The sequence below is a fragment of the Pyrus communis genome, chromosome 4 (genome assembly GCF_041283825.1).
Source record: "Pyrus communis isolate YQ-2024b chromosome 4, ASM4128382v1, whole genome shotgun sequence".
In the NCBI taxonomy this organism is placed as follows: domain Eukaryota; kingdom Viridiplantae; phylum Streptophyta; class Magnoliopsida; order Rosales; family Rosaceae; genus Pyrus; species Pyrus communis.
The window spans coordinates 19,647,245-19,661,159 of NC_142568.1; the positions used below are offsets into that span (position 1 = coordinate 19,647,245).

Consider the following 13,915-nt stretch of genomic DNA (forward strand, 5'->3'; position numbering starts at 1 on the left):
ATAGAAGTGACAAATTGCGAAATGAGCATTAAACATATTGCTTGTCAAATGTTCTAAGTAATGAATAATTTAAGGAGAATCATATCCGACATAGATTTTCATCTTTCGCTAAGGCTTTATTTTTGTAAGTAAGGGCAGCGAAATCGACACATAAAGCACACAACTAAAAATGTGCAGATGTAACACGTCGAGTTCGTATCCAGTAGCCAATTGATGGGCGCTATATGGTTGGGTTGCAACATGCCTTAGGTGGACCAATATGACTGCATGTAATATTGCATGGACCCAAGCAGCGATCGGGAGCTTGGTACGTATGACTAACGATCGAGCAATCATTTGTAAGTGCTTAATGAATGCTTCTGCCAGACCATTTTGGGTGTGAGCATGGGGTACTGGATGTTCAACTTCAACCCCCATTGACATGCAATAGTTATAAAAAAATTTAGATGTGAATTCTCCAGCATTATCTAATCGAATAGATTTGATCTGATAATCAGGGTGGTGAGCTTTGAGCTTGATAACCTAAGCTAACAGTTTGGAGAATGCAGCGTTCCTTATGGACAACAAGCACACGTGTGACCAAAGTGTGGAAGCGTTAACCAAGACCATAAAATATCTAAATGGTCCACAGGGAGGTGAATTCATCCACAAATGTCTCCTTGAATCTTTTGTAACAAAAAAAAAAAAAAAGGATGATTCAAACAAATCTTATCATAAGAAGGCCTAATAATAAGCTTTCCCATAGAGCAAGTTTGAAATACGATTCCTTGGATCGAACCTAAACTTCGGGTTTGTGGATGCCCGTGTGATAATTTGAGGATACGTGGCATCGCCGTTCGTCTAAGGTGTCCCAAACAATCATGCCAAAGTGTAATTTTGTGCACGGTCATTGAGGTAGGGCCGGCCACATAGTGGCTTTCTATAGGGCGTATAGTCGTAGTATACAGACCCCTCGGGTTACGCTTCATCTTTTATGGAATATGCTTTTGGCCATATTTGTAAGAAGTGATGCACATAAATTCAACTTTGTTTTACATATAGGTTTTAGCGTGGTACTTATTATCTCTAATATTCTTGAAACTTAACAACGTTATTCCGGAACGTGAAGAATAAAATGCCTTATCAATGGTTAAGATTGAACCATTAAACAAAATTATATGTGCCTTATCCTATCCTTTGATCAGGTTGGATGGGTCTGAGAGGGTTGTCAAGGGGTCATTCTTAGGTACAAAATTAGTGAAATATATGCATTCACGCAAAACGGTGTGCGTGGTTGCACTATCTGCTAGATAACTTCTTACTAGTTATACCTAGAAATAAAAATTAATTTGAATCGGTCACATGCATAAAAGTTCTTAAAACAAATATCTATTCAAAATAATTTAAGTATTCAAGGATGGTAATTAAAAAAACTTAACATTCAACAATAAATCACCAACAAATAATCCAACCATAAAGGAAAATTGTTCAAACTTAAACCAAAAACAAGGGGGTTCGGCCACTATGTGGAATTCAGCCCCCTTATTCTAAAGTTCAACTAAGAATAGTTCATGTATGAGATTCTAATCTTCTATAGGGGTAATAGCCTCCTGAAAGTCATAAACCTCCATCTTGGTACTCTCCGGTTCATCCACTCGCATAAAGTTTGATTCAAACTTCTTATGATGAGAATGACATTCAGCTATAACTTTCTGGGGAGCACGGAATGTATGGGACCATTGGTCATTTGAACCACAGCGGTAATACATATCCGCATCCATGGTTTCAGGTCCTTTGCCCTTATTCTTGAAGTTTGGGGCCTTAGGAGCGAGGTTAGGGCGCTTCCGTACTCAGTTTCCTCCCTTAGATGGGCCTTGGCTCTGTTGACGTTGACGGGGTAGCTTCTAGCAGTTCCTGCCACACCTATGTTGGCGTTTTGGGGGTTGATTTATGCTATAATGTGCTTCAGGAACAGTAGTCGCCCTAGAAGGTCAAGCTTGATGATTTTTTTATCAACATCTGATTCTACTTTTCAGCAAGAAATAAAACAGAGATTAAATCTAAAAACTTAGTGAACTTATGAGCTCTATGTTATTACTGCAGGACAATATTGGTAGCAGAGAAGGTCGAATATGTCTTCTCCAGAATATCATATTCGGTCAAGTACTCGTTACAGAACTTGAGAAGTGATTGTGACAAACTTCAAAATTATATTCATTCATATACTTAAAGTCTTGGAAGCGTAAATGCTGCCAGTCATGTCTTGCTTCAGGCAAGAAGATGTCATTTTGGTGATCAAAGCGATCAGCCAAAGCAACACAAAGTGTTCGTGGATCTTCCTTAACAAGGTACTCAGTTTGCAGTGCATCATGAATGTGTCTTCGGATGAAGATCATGGTAGTGGCTTTCTCAGCTTCGCCAACAGGGTTGTTTGTCTTATCTTCAATGGTAGGATGCAAATTCTTTGCTGTAAGGTGGAGCTTCACATCTTGGACCCACTTGAGGTAGTTTCTTCCAAAGACCTTTAAAGCAGTGAAGTCGAGTTTGTTCAAATTTGAAATGTTATGGATAAGGATGTGGTTAGTGTAATGGAGAAAAAAAAATCAATTCACTCACATATGAGTAGAACATTCAGGTTCTAATAGACATGTATTGGTTTAAATTTACATGGAAAAAACTTCGGGTTCTATAGGTGATGTTTTTAAGGAAAACTTTAAGTTTTCAAATAAGGCATGTTTCAACGAAACTTCAGATTTCAAAAGAATTAGAACTTCAGGTTCATATGTTCCTATAGAGAAACACAAATAAATATACAGAAATATGTAATACGAAAATATGCAAATAGTTCTAGAATTATGATTGATTTAATTATTTGGACTTCGGGCCAAAATTAAAGTGTGGGTGAAAAATTATAAAACCCATAAGGCCTAAAAAAAAGGCAATTAAACTCGTGACCCAAAGATATAGACTAAAGTCCACAGGTGGGTTGAGAAAATTAGTGCTATGAGGTCCAGGCCCAAAAACTGGGATGGGGGTAGGCACGGGCCTTGCATGTAAGCATGCCTAGTCGTCACAGAGAAGTGGCATGCGAATGCAAGCCAAAAAATAAGGGCCCAAACGGGCTATGATCTAGTGTGACGCGGTGCAGATGCACCGATGCACCAGCTGTAAGTTGGGATCGAGTGCATGCAAGGACATAGATGCACTAGCGCGGGGTTGGGATCCGGTGCAACGTGGGTGTAGGGGGGACACCAAAGGCTAACGGGCTGGTGTCACATTAGCTTAAGGTGATCAGCAGCGAGCCTAGGTTTGCAGGCCCAAATAAAAAAAACTTTTATTATTATTATTATTATTATTATTATTATTATTATTATTATTATTATTATTATTATTATTATTATTATTATTGTTGTTGCTGCAAGCCAAGAAAAGTCTAGGCCCAAAGGGTCATAGGCCAGACTAAACACAAACTCCAACTGTGCTGGGTGTACGCATTAGAGAAGAGGACTGGCGCCGCCACTTTTGGTGGCCGTGTCTGGGTTCAGAGAACTTGGGGCAAGTCATGGGGGTCGACGGCAACCACGATGGTGAACGGAGAAGGTTAATCTCGGCGTTAAAGAACCAAACCCTAAAAATTTCAAATAAGATTTTCAAGAAATTCCGATGAGATTCAAGTGAATATTTGTCCAATTTTCATTGGGGATGACTTTCGGTTATCGATGACAGTGACCAGAGGCTCAGGGCGGTGGCTGCAGGCCATGCCCGTGGTGGTCGTGGATAAGGACGCCATTAATGAGGTTGGGTTTTTCTGGGTTGCAAAGCCTGAAGCTTATGACTCCATGGCTTGGTTCACTCGGCTCGGCACAGGGAGCCCAGGGACTTGGCTTCCAGCCGTCGCACTCTAGGTTCCTAACGAAACCCTAATATATATATATATATATTTTTTTTTTTTTTCAATTTCCAGATTATAATTTAATGCATATTCAACATTTAAGACAATGCATTAGTAGATATTTGAGGCAATTCATGGTAATATCAATTCACATAATTCAACAATTATGGATAAAATGCATACACAATTTATGTAGAATCTAAAATTCGAAAAACATAAAATTGGGTCATGCATTATAGTGAATGCTCATGTTATTAGGGCTGCAAAAATATTGAGATAAGTTGTTTTGAAAGAACTTGATTGAGTGATGACATTGATGAACTAGTTTGATGCAAAAAAACTTCCACGTCAGATTCCTAAGCGCAACGGTAGGAGCATGCTGATAACATGTTATGACTTATTTTATTTGATAAGGAGAGAGAGGGTCGGCGGCACATCGAGAGAAAAAAGAGAGATGTGTTTGTAGGGTTGTGTAGAGGATGTTGTTATCTCCATACGCAGTGCCTTTATTTATAGTAATAAAGGAGGAAAGAATCCTTCTCATCCAAAGAATATAAGTCCTAATAGAGAAGAATAACTAGAATCAAATTTAATCTAGGATTTACATAACCACATTTAAATACAAAGTTTATAACATATTCACATATTTAATTAACAAATATATTCATTTTGAAGTGCATTCTTTAAAAAATAAAAAAGAAGGAAATATCTGCCGTTTGCAGACTACATGCTAGCTCATATAGCAAAATATTATTAAAAGATTTAGCGACATGCAGGTAAATGCGCAAAGTTTAAATGTAAGATTTGAAATCCTGAAGAACATATATGATCGTCTTACTACATCTCATGGCTTTCGTGACGCCGGCGGTGGTGGTGGAGTTGGAAACATCGGCGGAATGGCGGTGAAAATGGTATTTTTGTCAATCCCAGTAGCTTTGTCTCCTGGCAAAGCAACAAGTGCTGCTACTAAACCTGCATTTCCCGCCAGAGTAGCCTCAGTGTAATTGTTATTAGTACAAACATCATGGAAGCCATCATCTTTGTCTGGGCCAGCAACCATAGCACCATCAATTGTGTTAGGGTTTTGCTTTGAAGTGTCCCTCCATTTCCAACCCCCATCGCAACTGTACTTGATCTTGTTATTCGGAATAGATGCACCTCTGTGGTGGACATGTGTTGGGAAACGATTACCAATCCCTACAACATAGCTCAATTTTTTGGGATATTTTCCCAGTATGTAATTAATTTGGGTTTTAGCAAATTCACGTAGGACATCAATAGAATAGAAGCTTGGTCCACAAAACATCCCATCTGAATTGGTATTATCTGCTGATTCAAGATAATCACTGTAGAGAGTAGGTAAGAAGGCTGCGTTGACTATATATTGAAGAGGTTTTGGTTTTCCATGATTCAGTTGGATTAAGCCTCCTTTTGTCCTATTGAAGGTTGTGAAATATGGGAGGTATGAGCACATGATTGTGTTAGCCTCATTGTGAAATCTTCTCGAAGTTTCTCTATATGGGTACCCAGGATTTATGAATAACCTCAAACGGGTTAGAAGTACCTATTCAAAAAGAGTATCAGCATCATGATCAATTAGCAGTAAAAGTTTAAAAGGAAAACCCAAAATTTTATGATGGCCTGCATAATAGCCATTTCATTTTTTGAGTTTGATTTTCTTATTAGATGTAAAGATAGAAAATACAGAAGGGATAATTATGGATGAAAAATCGAAAGGATTGCCGGAAGGATGTGGAAAAAGTTTGTATATATGGAAATGATACGCAATATGAAAACTACAAACAAAAAAGCATAAACAATATTTTAGTTGGGCTTTTTCACTTTTAAGTTATTGTTTTCATATGCATTACAATACATTTCTTATTCCTCATCCCCATCACTTTCTTACACCCTTCTTTTATCACTCATTTTCTACATATATTTTCTCTCTGTTCCTAGCAAAAAATTAATATTTAAAAATTAAAGGAAATGATTTTCATATTTGTCCCAAAGAATCAGGGAATATATTCAATTGAGATTTTGAAGGATTTTTAAAAGAGTTATAAATCTGTAGAGTTTGATGGAGTTTTAATTCATAGGCTTTCATAGACTTCATGTTAATGTGCTCTCAAAATCTTAGAGAAGATGCTGAATTTGTTAAGGATTCTGGGACATTCATGAATTTGTTTTAAAATCCTTATTAAATACCTTTAAAATTTGGAACTCTTTTAAAATTCTTTAAAATCTCAAATGAATACACCCAACAAGATAAATTAAGATATATTAAACATAAACACTACAAACTCCCTTAACATACCTGAGCACCAAGAAGTTTGTTGTCCCAGCTCAACACTCCATGAATAGGCTCCCTTTGAGAAGGCAGCATGTTTGGCAAGACCCGGAGTTGTTCCAAGTTGAAGATAAGAGTTGTTGCCTGTTGCGTAGTATTAACAGTATTGGTTGTATTACAACCACCAAGAAAATACAGAGACAAAAGAAAGGAAGAAGAAGAACGAAGATACAGTAAAGTCTTAAGGAAAATCTAAATATTCTTTTGATTGCTTAACTGACTGCTCATATTCTCACATTCTCTCCTTTTATACAAGAGTAACCCCACTCCTACAATCTTAGCTGACTAGACTAACCTTATCCCAACAGATCCTAACTATTTAACAGATTCTAACAACCTTTTTGATGACATGGCATTTCATATTTTGTAAAGCAGTATAGGTCAACATCCCCACTCAATCTCAACTAGAGTAGCCTAGCTTGAGATTGAAACAATGCCGAGTAAAGGAATGACTGTGAAGGCCTTTGGTTAACACATCAGCAGTTTGGTCATCAGTGGAGAGATACTGAACTAACAAGTCTCCCTTGTGAACTCTTTCCCGAATGAAGTGATAATCCGTATCTAGATGCTTAATGCGAGAATGAAACACCGGATTGGCACTTAAAGTAATAGCTGACATGTTATCACAGTAAATGGTTGGTGGCTCAGGTAACTCAACCCCGATATCTCTAAATAACAACATGATCCAGGCCACATCAGCAGCTGTATGTGCCAGTGCTTTGTACTCAGCTTATGTGGAACTCCGAGATACTGAGGTTTGTTTCTTGGACTGCTAGGATATAGGGTTATTACCAAGATAGACAACATATCCAGTTACTGACCTTCTTGTATTCAAATCAGCAGCCCAATCCGAGTCTGAGTATGCAGTCAACTTCATAGCAGTATCAGATGTATATGTAATGCCACACTTTGAAGTTCCTTGAAGATACCTCAAAATCCTCTTAACAGAGTTGAAATGAACATCCGTTGGTGCTGTCATGAATTGACACACAGAGTTGACAGCAAATGCTATATCTGGTCGAGTAAATGTGAGGTATTGTAATGATTCAACCAAGCTCCTATACAATGTAGCATCTTTCAACAGTGTACCCTCAGTGAGTAACATCTGACAGTGAGGTTTACATGGTGTAGTGGCAGGTTTACAAGACTCAATACCAGCTTTATGAATGAGATCCTTGACATACTTGGATTGATTAACAAATATGTCACCATTCGCTTTGTAATGAATCTGTAAGCCCAGAAAATATGTAAGTCTGCCCATGTCCTTTAAATCAAACACTCCTGCCAAATCCTGAATCACAGCATTGAGTTTGGTACCATTAGATCCAGTAAGGATGATATCATCCACATATAATAGCAAAACAAGTACATCAGTCCCATCAAGTTTCACAAATAAACTAGTGTCAGAAGAGGATGCATTGAATCCCAACGTTGGCAGATAACTAGTAAACTTGGAGTTCCAGGCCCTTGGTGCTTGTTTGAGACCATACAGGGACTTGATTAATTGACAAACATAATTCGGAAGAGATGGATCAACAAAGCCCTGAGGTTGTTTCATATAAACCTCCTCTTGCAACTCCCCATGTAAAAAAGCATTTTTGATGTCTAAGTGCCTTAATTCCCATTTGTGAATTGCTGCCAAGGACAAAATGAGCCTCACAGTTGTGTGTCGCACTACTGGACTGAATGTTTCTGAGTAGTTAATACCTTGTTCTTGAGAAAACCCTTGAGCTACAAGGCGAGCTTTGTACCGAGACACGCTGCCATCAGGATTTTTCTTAAGTTTATAGACCCATTTACTGCTAATGATCGATCTGTCAGGAGGAGGAGGTACTAATCGACAAGTTCCTTGAGATTTAAGAGCATTATACCCTTCTTGCATTGCAGATTACCATTGAGGTATAGCAGATGCTTTTCGAAAACTAGATGGCTCAGTTGAATCAGTAATAGAAGCAACAAAACAAAAACCTCCACTAAATGTGTGATTAGCCTCCAGCATTAAAGAGTGAAGCTCAGGACATGAAGCAATAAATGCAGCATAGGATTTCTGAGTAATAGTACCAGACTTCAATCGTGTAACCATTGGATGACCAGATGGTGCAGGAGGCACGGTATCAGATATTGAAGTAGAGATAGGAAGATGTACCTCTAACTGTGATGGACTATGGACAGGCAACAGTGACATTGTATGTTGAGACATTGTTGGAGTAGAGGAGACAGAACCTGTAGGAGTAGTAATGGATCCTGTGCAGTGTTACTTGGCATTCGCAGATGCTGGAAACTATGCTCAGTACTGTCTTCAACAACCTGTGGATTTCCAGATGGAACTGTAGCAGGGACCTGAGAAGTGTGATGATCTTGACTTCTATAATCATGCACTTGAATAACCACTGGAGAGACTTTCGATTTTGAAGGACCATTCACATTCCCAGCTTGGGATAATGAGGGCAACACAAATGGAAAAACCGTCTCATCATGAAGCACATGCCTTGACAATACTAGCTTTCTTGTTGACAAATCATAACATACTACTCTCTTGTAACCAGAAGCAAACCCCAGAAAAACACACTGTTTAGTCCTGGATTGTAATTTATGCTGATTATATGGTCTCAAGAATGGATAAACAGCAGTACCAAAGATCTTCAGATTATGAAGTGTTGGTTCTTGAGCAAACATAACTTGATAGGGTGATTTCATGTCTAAAGTCTTACAAGGCATTCTGTTAATAAGAAAGGCAGCATGTAAATAGGCATAACTCCAAAACAGCAATGGAACATAAGCTTCTGTCAATAAGGAAATAGCTGTTTCTATTAAATGCCTGTGTTTCCTCTCTGCAATACCATTCTGCTGAGGGGTATATGGACAGGAGATAGAATGAATAATCCCCTTAGTGTCCAAAAACTTGGTGAATATGTGACTCATGTACTCACCCCCACCATCAGTTTGCAGACATTTAATAGCACAATTAAATTGAGTTGCAATAAAGGAATGAAACTTGATGAACACTTGGAAAACATCAGATTTATTCATAATAGGGAATAACCAGAGAAATCTGGAATACTCATCTATGAAACTTACATAATATCTATATCCTTCTGATGACTTAATAGGAGATGGACCCCATACATCCGAATGGACTTTTTCAAACATGAAACTAGCTCGAGTATCTCTTACTACAAATGGTTGTCTACACATTTTTCCAAACAAACAGGAAGTACACACAGAAGGACTAGAATCAATACTAAAAGACTTATTGAACCCTTTGAGCATTAGAGACAAAACTTCCTCTGATGGGTGGCCAAGTCTCTTATGCCAAGTTGAAATTCTAACAGCTTTGCCAAGAAAAGCAACATCTTTACATGATCGAGCATCAAATCTTCTGAAAAACACACTCACAGGAATCTCATATAACTCTCCTCTACTCATGCCGTGGTACAACATCACCCCTGTTGCCTTGTCCTGTATGAAAAACACACGATCAATACATGTAAACCAGCAACCATTGTCCTTACATAACTGTTTAACAGATAGAAGATTGACTGTAATGGTGGGAACATGTAATATATTCCTTAGAAGTAATGAATGATTAGAAGTAGAAATGATAGATGAACCAATATGTTTAACCGCCAAACCTTCACCATTGCCAATGGTAATTTTATGATCACCATTATATGGAGCAGGCTGATTCAAATTCTCCAGATTTGATGTCATATGATGTGAAGCTCCTGTGTCTAGAACCCAAGTATTAGCTGCAGAAACCCCTTGTACATTCTGGCCAAATTCAGCTGCTGACTGATTCTGTGCAGTAAAAGCTGTAAGGGAAGGAGGTGGTGGTGGTCCTTGATAAGAGAAATTGGTCATGTGCCTGCATTCTAGTGCACTATAACCTTTCTTGCCACAAATTTGACACATAAGAATCTGATAATTCTATGACGATGAGCCATAATCACCTCTGCTCAAACAGTTTGGAGCAGTATGCCCCCTCTTGGAACAAATCTGACACTCAATTACTACCGGAGCACTAACATTTGTATTGCCATTCCAACCATTTCGAGAACCAGTATTTGAGTAAGAGTGTCCAAAGAAAGGCCCCCCTCTCTGTCTGTTATTGTAGTAAGGCCGAGAATTGTTCCAGGAGCCATTCCCATTTCTGTTCGAATGATAGAAATTTGAAGAATTCCCAAAGTTCCTGTTTTGAAATCTGTTCCCATTTCCTCCATAACTAGAACTACCGCGATATCCTTGAGGACCTCCACTTCTCTGACTACTGTTAGAACTGTCTCTTTGTGAGTAATTATCGCCTTGATATCCCCCCTTATGTCTTCCACCTGAATTCTCAGAGTGTTCCCCTTGAACATACATTGTAGCCATACCTGCAGTCAAAGATGTAATTCTGGACTCAACAGTAGCTTCAGCACTGAGCAACTGTGCTCGAAAATCCTTTAAATTAATGGGTGTATCCCTGCCAAAATGACAGTCTTGACCACTTCAAACTCAAGAGGCAAACCAAATAGAGCTGCAATAACTACATCATTATCTGTAACCCTTTCTCCAGTAGACATTAACTGATCTCTAATTGCCTTCAATCGCAACAGATACTTGTCTATAGAATCACCCCCCCTTCTGAAGTGTATGAAATTCAGTCTTAAGTTGATTAACTCTGGCCATTGACAGAGACGCATACCTCTCTTGTAAACAATTCCAAGCTTCACAAGAAGTTTTACACCCAATGACATACTCCATGGCATCATCAGATAAAGTGGCAATCAACAAACTCAACAGTGCCATATCTTGTTTAACCCATGATTTATAAGCCTCAGTAACTTCTTTAGTAACACCCACTTCAGGATCAATCACAAATTTAGGTGGACATTGAGACTCTCCAGTAAAGAAATCAAAGAAATCGTACCCTCGTAACACAGATTGAAATTGGTAACACCATTTCACAAAATTATCATCTTGGAGTTTTACAGTCAACATCCCAAGCAAACTTTCAATTCTCACAGCCTTATCCGACATTCTTGATTAAGATTCTAAACTTCAACTTTAACAATCCTCAACAGAATCAATTTCTTCAATCAAACAGATAACCCCAAATTTCAAGAACTTTCCAAAAAAAAAAAACAACACAACTCACAACTGTAACTCACAGATCGTCAACAATGGCATCAGCCTTTTTACACTCAATTGTCACAATACCTCAGTAACAATTCAAGAAAACAATATATTTCTTCAAACTTCAATCCCTTAGTAATAACCTTCACAATCGATCATGTACAAAATTTCACCCGTTTCCTTCAAGGACATTTCCACAAACACCATATATGCATACAAACGAAGACAAATAAAAGAGCCAACCTGACAATTTGCAAGACCCCAACGTCGAATCAGCAACGCAACACAAACTAACAACGAACCAAGATTAGCACAGCGGACAGAATCACCAAGAATTGACGCTCAGCGATGATACCATATTAACAGTATTGGTTGTATTACAACCACCAAGAAAATACAGAGACAAAAGAAAGGAAGAAGAAGAACAAAGATACAGTAAAGTCTTAAGGAAAATCTGAATATTCTTTTGATTGCTTAACTGACTGCTCATATTCTCTCACATTCTCTCCTTTTATACAAGAGTAACCCCACTCCTACAATCTTAGCTGACTAGACTAACCTTATCCCAACAGATCCTAACTATTTAACAGATTCTAACAACCTTTTTGATGACATGGCATTTCATATTTTGTAAAGCAGTATAGGTCAACACGTAGTACAACCAAGCTGCACGCCATATGAATTCATCCCAGTAACTGGTAGAATTATAGAAGAGTTCCGCATCTGTACCAGGGAAACTGTATCTGCCTCTCTCATTCCTTGAAAACTTAAAGAATGTTTTGGCACCATGGACGAGTTTTTTTTAGTAGGCTTTCTGGTCTTTAAAAACAATGGATGCAGCGGATAGAGATGCGGCCATTTCCGCAGCTAGATCGGAGCAAGCGTGGCATGCAGTCACAGGACGTATGTAATCAATATCTTCAGGACGCATCCAACAAAAAATTTCGCAATCTGTAGTAATTGGATTTTCACTATCTCCATCATTATTCCCCAAACCAACCTACCAAAATGCATAGCAAATTAATAAGAAACAGTCAAATTGAGAATTAAAATCGGTAAATGAAAGAAAAATTGTAAAAGAGAGGAAATGATTAGGGACTGTTTCTGAAATAGGTATAGACATTTCTTACATAGTTTGGCATAAAAAAACTAAAAGTGCTTACGCAACATAAAATCAATTTTAGTGATTTTGGCATGCATACGGGAAGTTTTAAGTACATTTATAGAAAGAAAAACATTCGTGTTTTAACACTCTTCTGATGAAAAAAGTTTCTAACAGAAACACTTACGAACAAAAGTACTTCTTGAAAAAAACAGTTCTAAAGCTACCAACAATACTAGACATCTAACCTGGTCAATGACTCTATCAATGGAATCAGCAGAGTTGTTGAAGGTCTTGAGAAGGTAATCCGTGCCCCATTTGATAATGTCCTTAACGCGGGCGAGCTCACCAGCAGCTTTGTATTAACACTATACTCGATGACCCTCCAGCTGAGCATAGTCATGGCGAAGGATGCAGGGAAGTTGAACTTGATGGCATTTCCAGCATCGTAATATCCACCCACCAGATCATTAAGAGTATCGGTAAAATTTCCATCTCTCAAGCACGAGTCACTCCTCCAAGACACATTGTTATGCTTTGGTAGTTTTCCGGATCGCTGCGCATTGAAAAACATTGGAGCCTTGTGGAGCGCCAGCTTGTAGTTGTCTTTGGAAGGGGTCAGAGGGTAAGCATGGACGTTGGAGGCGGTGAGGAAGGTGGCGACCATGAGCGTTCCCGCCATCCACATCAATGCGTTGCGACTGACCATGCGGCTTCCCAAGGGATGGTGATGCATCATAATTTCTCACTTGTCTTAGCTAAAAGAGGTGTAAGAGATGTCACCCAATTGTTTTGGAGAAACTAAATAAATAAAAAGTTTGACCATGAGAGAGAAATCACTAAAGAACAAAACTAAACCCTTATCGGCTGATTACATAGCTTCTTGATTATGATAGGAACAAGTTTATAGATTAAATCATGAATCATTATGTAAATATCATCTTAGTAAAATAATCGGTGAAAACTAAGATCGTTTAGTCATTCAATTGTAGCAAATAGATATATGATTTGTAATACTTTTATCAAATCTGTTCATCTGTGTTTATACAATTTGATTACTAAACGGTCTTACTTTTAACTGTTTTTTTTTTTTTTTGTAGTGATGATCTTTACAGAGTAATTTATAATATAAAAGATTTCAATCATAAGCATGAAATTCTACCAATAGACATCGAAGTATTTTAAGAAGAAATTCATTTTCAGTTGTTGAGAAGCCTAATCTTTCTCTTATAGTTAACTTCCCCCTCCCTGCGGCTGTGGTTTGATTTTTTTAATATAAAATAATAATAAATAAATAAAAATTGTTTTATACCCATTGACACTAATTACTGGTTTGGTACTAAGGTGTTTTTAAAAAAAGAGGGTATAAAAAAAAAGCTGGGAGTTTTTTTGTGTTTGGTAAACATTCAACTTCAATTTTTTCATAGTTTTGGGGAAAAAAAATTGAAAGTTCAAAGCAGCAAAAGCTAGCTTTAAA

At 37.9% G+C, this 13,915-nt stretch overlaps 1 pseudogene across 1 annotated transcript; it reads right to left on the bottom strand.

The window, feature by feature from the left end:
• Positions 1 to 4,707: 4,707 nt before the first annotated feature.
• LOC137723682 (endoglucanase 25-like) lies at positions 4,708 to 13,172 on the bottom strand (annotated as a pseudogene). Its single transcript, XR_015961254.1, has 4 exons — positions 12,687 to 13,172; positions 11,996 to 12,336; positions 6,189 to 6,319; positions 4,708 to 5,435 (listed from the first exon to the last, which is right to left on the bottom strand). The product of XR_015961254.1 is annotated as an endoglucanase 25-like (transcript).
• Positions 13,173 to 13,915: the final 743 nt, after the last annotated feature.